Here is a 13882-nt window from a genome sequence, read left to right as displayed (position 1 = left end):
AAAAAAAAAAAAAAAAAAAAAAAAAAAAAAAGTCATCTTTGGTCAAGCATAAAAGTTGAAAAGCAAACCTTAAAATGATCAGACTATTGCTATGTAACTTAACTATAGACCTGAACACAGCTCAGCAGTATTTAGAAATACAAAAACAAACAAAAGCCTTGAACAGGGGTCATGTTTACATCTGTGATCTAACTGGAAAAGAAAATCACCAGACTTTGAAAAGAAAAAAATGAGACCGTTAACTAGGCAGTGGTGGCTCAGACCTTTTATCCCAGCACTCCGGAGGCAGAAACAGGTGGATCTCTGTGAGTTTGAGTACAGCCTGGTTCTATAGAGCAAGTTCCAAGATAGGCTCCAAAGCTACAGAGAAGCCATGTCTCAAAAAGTCAAAAACAGAAAAAAAAAAAAAAAGAAAGAAAGAAAGAAAGAGAAAAAGAAAACTAAACTGCTAAGTGTGTGTGTGTGTGGGGGGATAAATTAAAACGGATCCAGAAATGACACGGATGAAGTATTGGTTGATAAGAACATTAAAATAGTAATTTTTATTGTATTTCATGTCTTCTAAAACCTAAGAGAAAAATTTAACTGAACATGTTAAGGAGCCATTCAGAGTGTGTGAGAAAAAAAAAATTGTGTGGAAATGAATTGTCCAAGGAATGCAGTAGAAATTACATTATATATGGTTAGCAGCCAATTTGCTGGGGAAAGAAAAAAATCACTAGGCTTGGAAACATAATTTAAAAACGGAAAAAAGGGCAGGAGAGATGGCTCAGCAGTTAAGAGCACATCTGGCTTTTCCAGAGGACCCACATCAGGGGCTCACAATCTCCTGTAACTTCAGCTCCAGCTTTGGATGCACCTGCGTTCATGTACATAACACACACACACATACACACACACCTATAAATAATACAAAGATCTTTATTTTAAAATATGTAAAATTAAACAGAGACAAAAATGAACAAAAGCATTGGTGGATTGTGACACAAAGTGCTATAATGTACGTAAAATTGGAGGTTTTGAAGGAAACAAGGAGAAACAGTAAAAAAAAAAAAACTGGCCGGTTTGTTCAGTTGTGATTTAAAAACCTATTAACCAACATATTGAATAATTTCCAGAATATCTCAAACACAAAATTTATAAATATTGTGGACATATGACTAAATTGCTTAAAGGGTTTATAAAGAAAAAAGTCTTAAAAGCAACTGAAGTCTAAAAGGCAATTACACATAGGAAACTATCATAAGGACAATACAAAATATAGATAGGAGAGCCAAGTCTGTAGAATACTAAAGAGAAAAAGGGGGTACAGCCAGCTTAGACAAGTTCTCCATCCACCAAAAGCATTATTCATTATGCTGAGAAAATATATTTTCATACATAGAAATGATGAAAGAATTTATCAGCAATAGTACTAAAATACAAGATACAGTTGCAAAAGTTCTTCAGGTAAGTAATTCTGAATCTGCAATGAGTATGCACACACATATACACACCAAAATAATGTGTGTGATCCAATTCGTATAATGATAGTGTTACTAAAAACCTAATGTAACCACTAAAAACAAAACAAAAAATGACAAAACAAGCAAAAATTGAGAAGAAAACAAAAAGTTAGGGCTGCTGGTGGGCAAAAGAATGAAAATGAAAAGTGGACAATCAATTCATAATAATCTAAAATAGAAGAGAAAAAACAGAAAAAATACAACATTATCAAAATAGTAGGTTGAAATTCAGCTATATGAATAATTGCACTAAATGTACAGAATCAAAAAAAGTCTCAGAAAAGAAGCTAGTCTCAATTTACCACCTACAAGAAACCCAATACATTTGGAGACTTTGTTATTATTTTGTTTGATTTGATTTTGTTTTCAGATGATGGTCTTTCTGCATTGGTCTCAAACTCTTGCTTCAGCTTCCATAGTGGCTGGAACTGCCATGCCCAGCTATCTAAATTAAATATGAAGACACAGATCAAATAAAAATGAAAGAATAAAAAAAGATATCACGCTAAACTAGTGAAGCACTAAAACCAGGAAGTCTAACTGGGCAGAAACCTCTATGGACAGATCTAGTAGCTTGTCTTACATGAGGAAATGGCCTGTGATTTCTGAGAATGAGAGGACATGTTTTGAAAGCGTCCTCACCTATATGGGTCTGAGGCGAGTGTGTCCTCTGGAAGTTGAGATCAAAAGCTTAGAAGTCTAGTTGCAGGTTCCGTACCACAAATCTTCATACAGTTATAAAGACAGACCTCATTCGCTGATGGATGCAAGTACTTTTAAAAACACATTTCAACACCCAATTTGCAGGCCTGGACAGATGTGAACAGCTGACAACTGAAGTGTTCTTGCCAAAACTTCAGAGTGGAGAAATGGGGTATAGTTGAAATAATAAATCTGCTCTGTATAGGAATATGTGGACAGCACAGTATCTCCTCTGGATTCTGCACTTTGCCAGGACCCAGGCAGTTTGTCTGGAGAGGACTGAAAATAAACCAGGAAGAGAAAGGCAAATGACAGGCAAAATGATGTCCTGTGACATATTCTGTCTTGCAGTAAGATGATGGCCCTTAAAATACTGGTTTACTTAAAATACTGAATATTTCTAGTGAACCAGACAGACAGTCTTGCATCTTCGTGTCAAGGTATGGACTCGCCAACTTTCTTACCAGAAAAGAATTCTAGAAAATGTATGGCTTAAACAACAATTACATTTTTCACAGTCTGGAGGCTGGAAACCCAAGGTGAGGTGCCAACAGAAATAGTTTCCTGTGTTGCCTCTTCCCTTAGTGTGAATAAGGTGTCACTCTGTTTGTACAAGGGGTTTTGGTTGCTGTTTGTTTCCTGTGTGGGGGCAGAGACAAATTGTCTGTGGTAGCTCTTCCTATAAGGACGCTAATCCTATTGGATTAGAACTCCACCCTTATGACTTCATTCCACCTTAATTACCTCCTTACAGGCCGTCCTTCTAAATATAATCACATTGTGGATTGTGTTTTGGGAAGACATAATTCAGTCCAGAAGGAACTGTATCTAGGGAGAGTGGAAGAATTAGCCTAGTGTTTGCAAGCTGACTGTCCCTCAGTGATGCTTATTACCTTGAAATTTTGCTGGCAATGCTAAGGATCAGATCCCAGGACCTCCCTTTGCTAAGTAAGGGCTCTACTATTGAGCTATCCTCCATCCCGAAGGAAGTGTTGTTAGTCACGTTTCCCATGACTGTGGCAAAATCCCCGATGGAAACAATGTAAAGACAGGTTTAATTGGCTCACAATTTGAGGGCATCGTCCATCACAGCAGGGAAGTCATGGCAGCAAGACTTTGAGGCCTGGTCCATCACACCCACTGTCAGGAAACAAAGGGATAAATGCTGGCACAGCTTTCTTTATCCCTTTCATACTAGGAGCCCAGCCCCTAGGGTGGTGCCGCCTACATCTGGGGTTTCTCACCTTGACCAACCCAATCTACAATCTCCCTCGAAGGCGTTCTTGAAGTTTGTCTCTTGGATGATTCTAGATCTTGAGAAATTGATAATTAATAATAACCATCAGAGTAAGATTATCATTTAATGGACATGTGCTGTAAAGATATACAGGAGGATGTGAGTGTACCAAAAGGCTGTGGAATAATTAATAAAGCCAAATCGAACAGTGCCAAACACCCTTTGCTCTGCTTTCATGACGTTTTCAAGCCCCCTTCTCCCTTTATTTTATGGTGCTAAGGATCGCATCCAGGGCATCACCCAAGACCTCGAAACCACACACCCAACCACATCGTCTTCTTTTTGTTCCTAAGTTTGCACTGTCATTTTCACTGTTTCTTGACTCAGTGCACCCAATTGTTTTAATGTGAAGCCGATGGTTAGACATTGGGCCTCATAGATACTAAGCTAGTACTCTACCACTCAGTTGCACGTTTTTCTTGCCGTTACTTTTGAACACATCCATCTTCCATTGACACAAAACATGATTATTTCTTCACAATTCACATTTATTCTGTTCTCCTTCAAATGACCCACTAAACATATAAATCAGATTTTTTAATGTCTTTGATGTTTTCCTGTTGTTATATCTATGAGCTCTGGCTCCCTCTTAAGCCGTATTTGTATATGCATATTTGTGTGTATGTGTGTATGTGTGTGTGTGTGTAGGTCAGATGTTGGCCTCAAATGTCATTCCCTTTCTCTTGAGTCAGGTCCTCTCAATCGGCCTGGTACTAGCCACTTAGGCTAGACTGGCTGACCAGCAAGCAAGCTCCTGAGAGGCCCAGTTTCTGCCTCCCTGAGTGTTGGGATTACAAGGACAGACTACCACACCCAGCTTCTGTACCTGGGTTCTGGAGATTAAACTCCGGTCCTTATGCTTGGCAAGAAAGTACTTTACCAAGTAAGCTATCTCCCCAGGGCCTTGAGCCACATCCTATACTCTTTCCATCACTACTCTGGGTTTCTTATAAAACAGAAGTTATCCTTCCCAAATGCCTTCCCCCTCAGCTGGCATAATTCTCCAGCACCTGCCACTTTTTCAGTTCTTAATCAAATCTTTGCTTTTATGTCTTTTCTTCAGGGGAGTTCTGCAAAGTCAGGCCTCCTCATTACGTTGCCTTTGCATTACCTGACTGTAGGTCTTGAAAAGGTCTCAGATACTTAGCTTCAAGTCTTAATACTTGTCCACGTCACTACTTTTCTTTCCAAGATTCCTGAGACTTAAACTACATGAAAGGACTGAACTATGTCAATGGGGCATTTTGCAGAATAAAGTCTCTTAGATGCTTAGCACTGATGCTCAAAAGCACAGTGAAGAGCAGACTCGCCCATGGATATCGACAGCTCAGAGTGGTAGAATGTTTTATATCATTCTGTAGCAAGAAGATAGAAATGCACATTTGTGTCCCGTGCACACAATGGCGGGTCGGGAGAGTGTCAGGGCAGAGTGCAAAGGTTTAACTAGACTAAGCCACAGGTAAAATGTTGCTAGCTCATCAATGAGGGAGAATATATATGAATTCTGTAATATACTTTTGAAGGAAGTGAATATATATAAAACAGACATAATTAAAGTTTTATACAGATGGTATGTAAAACAATCATTCATATTGAAATTACAAATGTTGGTAAATTTTTATATTTGATAAAATTACATAGGCATGTCTGTTGTATCAACCGTCCTTCTTCAAATTTTCCTTGTGTCCTTGTACTGGGCTTTCTTTTTGGGGGCCACCAACCAGCTCCTAAATCATGACATGAAGACTTCTTATTATTTATTAATGCTTGGCCTTATCATAGCTCTTATCTTAATCTGTTTCTCTGTCTTCATTTTCGCACATGTTTTCTCTCTCTCTCTCTCTCTCTCTCTCTCTCTCTCTCTCTCTCTCTCTCTCTCTCTCTCTCTGTTTTTATCTTACTTTCCTTCTGTTTCCATGTCTGGCTGGGGATTGTCTGGCTTCTGACTCTGGTGTGTCTCTCTTTTTCTTCTTCTTCTTCTCTCTTTTTTCGAGTGTAGATTTCTCCTCCTATTTATTCTCTCTGCTCACCAGCCCTGCCTAACCCTCTCTTGACTAGCAATGATCTGCTTGGCTTTTTTTTTCAGACCAATCAGGTGCCTTAGGCAGGCAAGGTGAAACAAACGCAACACATCTTTACATAATTAAACAAATGCAGCACAGAGAAATGTAACACATCTTTGCATCGTTAACAAAGGCAGCAGAAACAAATGTAACACACCTTCACATAGTTAAAGCAATATTCCACAGCACAGACAAATATAACACGTCTTTGCCCAGTTAAAATAATACTCCACAATACACCTTGGTTATTTCTCCCTTCCATATATCTCTCTATCTGTGGCCCAGGGACACATGGATCTGGTTAGAATATATCAGCTTGCATTTTGGATAATTTACTACCGATGGAATCATTGAATAATGACATAATATATTTTCTGTACCCTAATAATAGGTTTCTCCACTGACAAAGTTAACCAGATCAAGCAGAATTAAAAAGTAAAAGACCAGGTTTATTCTGAGCAAAGCAACTACTGGGTTACTCCTCCAGTCCCTAGAGATGAAGGTGTGGGGTGGGGGTTGAGGGGACAGGAGAGAGCTTACATACTCTGGAGGCGTGGGATGATGATGTGTCTGCCACAAACTGCGTTTGTGTCCAATTATGGTATGCTTTCAGGTGGGGTCTTAGGCCGCTGTCAACTTCTGGGGATGACCCACCCATCGCCACCCAGAATGTAGAACTGGGCTTCTTAACTGTCTCCATTGGAGATTTTATGAGAGGGTGGGGTTTAGAGAGAGAGGGAAAAAAATGGGGGCTTTTGCAGGAGCCAGCTGGAAGTCCCAGCCGAACAACTTGTTTTGCCTTGTTTCATCTGATTTCATGATAATTTTGAGGCTTGTTCATGGGGTTGTGTGCGCTGATTGTCCACTCCCTTTTACTGCCAACATCATTCTACTTTATGACAATAAGACAGTTTGCTAATCCGTTTCCACCATCGTCCACACTTAGATTCTTTTCAGTTGGGCTTGTTACATGTAAAGCTTCTAAGAGACTTCACATACAAGCCTTGATATGGAATATAGTTGACTTTCTTTGGAACAAATACCTAGGAATAGAGAGGCTCCATCATATGGTAGGTATATAATTTATAATTTTGTTTCTCAAAGTTATTAGATTGTACATTCCTTCAGTCAGCCTTGCATGGCACTTTCAATCTCTCCATATCCACTCTACCACTAGGTGTGGTTAATCTTTTCAATTTCAGTCATTTGGCTACATTTGTTCAGTATTTCTGAAAGCCCCTGGAGATTTTCACAAGTGTTCACATGGAAGAATGGGTGGCTCCTCCATAATACTGTGGTACTGTGGGCTTTTTGTTCGTTTGTTTGTTTGACATCTTCCTCTACTGCTCCTTGGGCCACACTGGGTTTGAAAGAGAACTCCACTTCTCTATTGCATCAGTATCACTGAAACTCTGTTATGTCACAGGTTGTGTGTGCATCTATAAAGTTATAGAATATCTTTAGTGCAAGATACAGGCCATCGAAATTTGGCCTCCATGAAACTTTGGAAAGGCAGTAGTAGCTAGATAGCCAGTCTGGGAAAGGAAATTCTTCAACAGAGAGGGAGTGACTAAATCTGTACTGATATCTGCAGAAGTGTCCTACTACCCCTGGTGTAGGCAGGAGTTTAGATATTCAATACAGAGGGCATGAAGAGCCGGCTTTGTGGAAAGCTCCCGAGTGGTGACACTTGACCTTTTCTCAAAACCAGGTGAAGGAAGCTCATCTTCAATGCTTGCAGAATGAGGCGGGCAGTGATGTTAAGGATGGGAAGGCGAATCAGATCGTATGCTGTAACTGCTCAGCTCATGACGGAGCCTTGCTTACAATACTCGGCCTTCCTAGGAAACGTAAAAGTGAAGCTATGCTCTTTAGGAAAATCTCCAAGTCTCTGCAAGAACCCCCTTTTCATTTCTGCAGTCAGGCTTTGAATATGTTGGTGAGCACTTGACCTCTGCTCTACATTCCTAGTCCAAGGGGACATTTTTCAGTTCTGCAAACCATCTTTGCATCGCTTTCTCCTCCTTTACTAGCTTCTGGCTCATGGATCGTCTTTGTTCCTTCAGCACAGTAGGGTACTTCCTGGCCCAAGAGCCCTTCATTTTGTTGCAATTTCTGCCCAAATACTCATCCATAGATCTTTATATATATTCAGGAGTTATCCTTAATTCGATTTTTACATTCAAATGTTGTCTTTTCTTCCGAGAAATATTATTTTCTATTTAAAGTTATGTATATCTTTAGGAGGATTGCACCTGAGCACAATAGCATTGTCACCCCGAAGCTAGAGTTACAGGCCATTGTGAGCCTTCTCCCAATAAGAATGCCCTCTAGCACCCCCAACCCCTGCCCTGTGCCATGCTTTTAATGAGACCTCGTGCAACTACAAACCCTCCATGAAGCACAATTAACAAAAACTCAGAGAGAGAAATTGGGGTTCAACCTGAAGGGCATAAAAGCAAAACAACCAACTACTGGTTCTTATCCCAACCTTAGTCTGAAAATGGCGGTCCTGCCTTCAGGAATTTCAGAATGAGATCATGACTGAAAGCTGTCTCCTCCCATTTAATAATCCTCTCTAACTCTGGGATTAAAGGTGTGCACCACTAACGCCTGGTTTCTATGGCAACTAGTGTGGCTACTGGGATTAAAGGTGTGTGTTGTTGTTGTCTATTCTATAAGGCTGGCTGGTGTGGTTGTTTTACTTTTCTGATGCTCAGACAAGTTTTATTTATTAAAATACAAGTGAAATGCCACTGCATCTCCATGATTTCCTTCCAATTCTTCATCACATCCCTATGCTTAGCCTTGCACAGATTTTTTTAAAAATCACTATCAATAGTAATCTTGTTCATTTGCATTTACTGTTTGTTTTCCCTAACCACATATACCTTGAGCATGAAATCCTTAGATCTGTCCTTCTTCGCCAATGTGTCCAACCCACCAAATGGCATCTAGTTTAGAGGAAATAGCTGTTACAAAATGTCCAACGGATGTGTGTTTATCCATGCTGTACTCCAGATTATGACTTCTATAAGAACCAGAACAGTGTCTGGTTATTTTATTGCTTTGTCTGCACGCAGAGAATAAGTGTTGAATACAAATGAAAGCAACGATGATGATGGTGGTGGTGATGATGGTAACAGTAGCTGCAAAGCTGGGGACAAAAACCTAATCAGGCTCAGTCGTTTTGACCAGACAGTAGTTAATGGCAGCAACTTCCTCTATTTGTTGGGTCATGAACCTGCATCTAGCTTTGAGAAAACCAGGACAACCCTAGTAAAATGCAAATAGCCTAAAGTCCCTCTAGGTTGTATTTACAGTCAAGATTACAAGAAAACCACCCAGATATCAAAGTGTGTTTTTCTTATCGCCGTGTCTGGTTTTTTGCTCCCAAGATGGTCACTCTCAACCTCAGGGAGCTTTCCACTTGTGATCAGGAGCAAATCTGGCTTTAGTGATATGCCCGCCCTAGAGATACTCCTCCTCCTCCCAGAGCCACTGCTGCTCTCCAGTTACAGTCCCCTAAGCACCTCATTCTTAGTAAACTCCACTGCTTCTACACTAACTACCAAGAACTCTACTGCTCTCCACACATAGCTTCAAAGTTCACAGCATCCAAGTTTGGTGATCCGTGACAGACTGGCAGCCATCAAAGGTTAAGTGGAAATGCATTTGCCTGAACTAGTCTCCATGCCTGAATAATAAAGGAAGTCTAACCCAGGTCTGCACAATGAGAGCTTAAACCTGTCTGGACAGCAAACAAACCAAATGTGTGTGTCATTGCTTGAGCTCTAGCCAATCACAGGCTGCCCTGTCCATATGAAGAACATGTTGATTGCAGCCAATCAGGTTGTTTCTGTTTGTCTCCACCTCTTCTTTTGCTAGAAATATGATTGATACGCACGGTATTGTGGGATGTTCTGACCCATCTTTGGTCCAAAATGTTGTCCTGTTCCAGAATGTTTCGCTCGTCCAATGCTTTATTAAGTTGAACTGGTTTGATTTTTTTTCCATTTTAACACCTTACAGTCTCCTTCCTCCCCCTTTCAATCTAAACATTACATCTTTTCATGCACTTTGATGTTCTATGGAGCGCTCAGTGATCGCCCTTGAAGTTCTTACATATCTCATTTACCCAGATCCTAGACTGAACTGGACTTTGAGTGAGAGTCAGTCACAAAGCTCTTCTTGGGCCTCCTTTCCCCTCTGATGCATAAGGGTTGTGACTGAGGAGCTTGTAATTCCCTTCTCCCATTCTTAGAATGAGCTCCTTGGAGGAGACTCAATGGCCTCCCTTCAGTTAGAAATCTATCGTAGAATTTCATGATTTACCCAAAATGCCTACTAGCCCAACCAGGATACAAAGCTCAGCTGTCCCACATGCTCTTCAGGCCCCAGAAAAACAGCTGGTCTTACAGTTTCTCCAGACATGCTCAGACAGGTGGAACCCGTGGCAGCTTCAGCTCAGATAACAGCCAAGTCTGTACTGTCCTGATGCACAAGAAATTCTTCACATGAGCTCAGTAGTGACAAGCCTTGAAGTCCCAGAAAGCCACCCACACCCTTGGCATTAAAGACAGTGTCTCCAGAAAGAAAATGACCTTTTGTTTCTTCTAGAAGGGGCCTGACAAAACTTGCTATTGGATTGTAAGAAACCAAATCCTTTCTTGAGTTGGCTACAAAAAAAGAAATCACCGGTTTATTCTATTGTATTGTGGTTTGGAATTTCCTTCCTAAATAAGAAAATGTGAATTTTTGGTGATAGGAGCAATTTCCTGTATTTTTTTTTGCATTGCATTGCTGCATTCCTTTCATTGCAAAGTTTCATGGGGATTTATCTGCCCTATGCAAAGACGCACAAGGCACTCCGTAGGGCACAGGATAGAAGTCACCCACATTAGCCTCTCATATAACAACTCTGATCAGAGTTGGACTTGCACGTGGACACTCAGCATGGTGGCTGTCAGAGGCTCCCTCCCTGATTTACCTGACAGGGCAAGGATGCCAGGGAGTATCCTGCAGCCCGGCTAGTCAGAACCACAGATGCCTCTTGGGTGGGGATGCAGGCAACTAGGGAGCCTTTCTTCTAAAAACAGTCAGAATGAGAAAAACTAAGAAGTCCCTTCCCCATCAATACTACAGAGGAGTGGATGTGGACGGAAGAAAAGCAGATGCTGCTGTTACCAAGATAAATGGTAAATGTTACCATTTGTCCTGACAGCATACTTCCCTCATGCATAAACCTTCTGATTTTGAAAAATCAAAAGAGGAAGGTAGAATAATAAGAATGCGAAACCATAATATCCCTATATTATCAGATGGACTCTGAGTTTTTAAAGTCAATTATTTTTTAATCATACTGCAATGGTTTTGATATTTGATTTGCCTGATTTAAATTTCTGGGCTGCAGTCATTGGGGAATGAAGAATGTCTTACCAGAGAATCACATCAAGTGACCCCAAGCAATGATGGTATCAGTAGAGTGGCGATCAGTCCCAGGTTTCTGAAGGAAACCTCCCAGAGGACAACCAAAATGCCAGCATTTTGTATTTTCTAACTGCCATGCGGTGATCAACGTGCCTTACCATAAACAGTCTCATCAGATCCTAATACTAGTTTCCAAAGTAGGCAGTTTAATTTTCTCATTATTTTTTTTTTCTCCAGATAGGAGACGGAAGTCTAGACCAGATTGAAGACTTGCCCTGGAATATCATCCCCAATAAAAACTCAAACAGACAACTGCTTCTCGGTCCATTTTTATTTCTGCATTATTCAAACCTATACATTTGGTCACTGGAAATAGCTATCAGTGTCTAAAGGTGGTTGATTTACGTGAAAATTGGTAAAAATTCATATCCTTATTCATGTTGGACATAGTGGTGCATGTCCCAGTACTAGTAAAATAATGTGTGAGCCAACCTAGCAGGCAAGTGCACTGGCCACTTTCCTGCGGATCTCCAGGAGAACTCCTGTTGTTGTTCAATTGGTACATGCTCCTCTTGAAGGACACCACTTCTACATACTCCACCCTTTGACCCAGTTTCTACCAAAAGTTGGCACCATGAGTGTGGCATTGCACACACTGCAGAAGCTTTGCAGCGTCTGAAATCTGTCTCAGCAACTTTCAGACTATTTAATTCGCCCTGGAAGAAGCAGGGGTGGTGAAACACGCTTGCAAGGACGTTACCAAGATCATTCTCTTCGATGTCTCAGGTTCATTCTTTTTCACCTAGGCTACACAGATTCATACAGACCTTCAGAGGGCCATCATGACTGCCTAGGACAGAACAGCAGGGGCCCCTGCAGAGGCTTCAGGCAAGGTGACACTCCACTCAGAAGAGTGCTTAGCTGGGAACTTTCTGGTAACTAGGTAGCCCTCTGATATTTGTGAGGTACACAAGAAGAGAACAAAGAGAACCCTACATTCCTCTTGTTGAAATATTTAAATGTCAGACTAACTACCTATAAAAAAAGTCTTTTCTTCCTACCAAAACTATACTGTTGAATAATAGTCAAATTGAAATGTATGTTTAAAGTTATGGTTTCTACATTCTGATATTTAGCAAAATACAAGATATATTCAAATGTTTTTATTTCTTTACACTTTAGACATTCTTGTAAACGAGCCAGTAATCTTTCAAAGATTGATAACATCAAAGTACATAATTTATAAACATAGTTTGCAAATTATTTTTCTTCACAACTGTGTTCTTATTTTCACCAGAAAATTATCATCTATTAAATTGCTATAATTAAGATTTTCACTGGGTTTGGTGGTTTATGTCTGTGATACCAGGACTTAGGAGACTGACACAGTAGGATACTGTGAGTTTGAGTCCAGCCTGTTTCATGGTGAGTAGGATAGTAGTACAAAAAAAAAAATGAAATGAATGAAAATCAAAATAATGATTTTCACATAATTTATGACGATTAACACAGATATATACCTTAAATGTGTTTTCAGAAAATTAAGTATGATGAAAATTATTTTAACTTAGATTCTAAAAGATAATTTTTCTTTCAAATGATCTATTAAAATGAAGAATCACTCAAATTAATGCAAATTAAAACTTGTAGATAATTAAAACTGTAAATAGATAAAATCATCTAGAGTTAAAATTTTAACTCACTGTTCAAAATATCTATATCTTTAAATCATACATTGATGTTGTCAAATAAAATATAGTGCAAACCTTTTGTAACAACAGACTGCTCGTTAGTTTCCCAGCTGCCCAGACCCAAATAATCACACAGAAACTATATTAATTACAACACTGTTTGGTCAATAGTTTAAGCATACTTCTGACTAACTCTAATATTTTAAATTAAGCCATTTCTATTGATCTGTGTATCACCACGAGGCTGTGGCCTACTGGCTAGGTTCTGCTGAGCATCTTCTCCTTTGGCAGCTACACAGCATCTCTGCAACTCTGCCTACTTTCTCTCTATATCACCATCTGGATTTCCCATCTGGCTTTACTCTGTTTAGCATTGGCAGAAACAGGTTCTTTATTAGCCAATGGTAAAAAAACATATTCACAGCTGCTGAGGGGAATCCCATATGTGTCCTTTTTTTCATATTTGATGTTAAAACTTTACCCATTCTTAGAAAGTTAAAAGCATAATGCAATCACTGGAGAAATTATCAATTTTTATGATTTATTTATTCCTGTATGGCTGAAATATTATTTCAACATATGACCAATATAAATAAATGAAGCCTTTTATGTCTTTTTCACGCTACTTTCAAAAAAATTTTAAATCTTTGTAAGTGATCACACTGATCACACTCCCAGCCAGGTGAATTCTGTGTCAGATGTCTGACAGCCACAATTTCTCAACATGGCAACTATTCCTCGGCTTTCATGTGGAATTGTTGCAAATAATGCATTCCTCAGTGAATCTGAATCCAGAACCATGAAAGAGTCGTTGATACGTTGAATTGATACATGAAAATTGATGCATGAAAAGAAGCAAGAAAATGAGTTCCCACTACTGGGAATGACTGAGCAGAGAGACATGTTATTTTCTTTGTCTTTCCTCTTGCCCAGCCTCCTTCCATCACTCCAGCTCTCGAGCAGTATCCACTGTCCATGCTGTCAGTGGCAGGATCACCAGGGTCACAGATGTGGCTGTTTTTATTTAAAAAGACATAGGGCAGGATTTTGGAAAAAGTATTTCTTGGGGTCCAAGTAGGATTGTCCATAAAAGTTCATATTCATTTCATAATCATTTCAGGCCTCCATGGGTATAAATGAATAGTGGAGATCAATGTGTATGCTAATTTATGGGCTGACATGTTTTTCTAAGTC

This window comes from Alexandromys fortis, unplaced genomic scaffold (assembly GCF_014885135.2).
Source record: "Alexandromys fortis isolate MF-2015 unplaced genomic scaffold, M_Fortis_MF-2015_v1.1 scaffold_22, whole genome shotgun sequence".
Taxonomy (NCBI): Eukaryota; Metazoa; Chordata; class Mammalia; order Rodentia; family Cricetidae; genus Alexandromys; species Alexandromys fortis.
The sequence above is the reverse complement of the archived record's forward strand: the minus strand, read 5'-3'. Positions refer to the sequence as shown.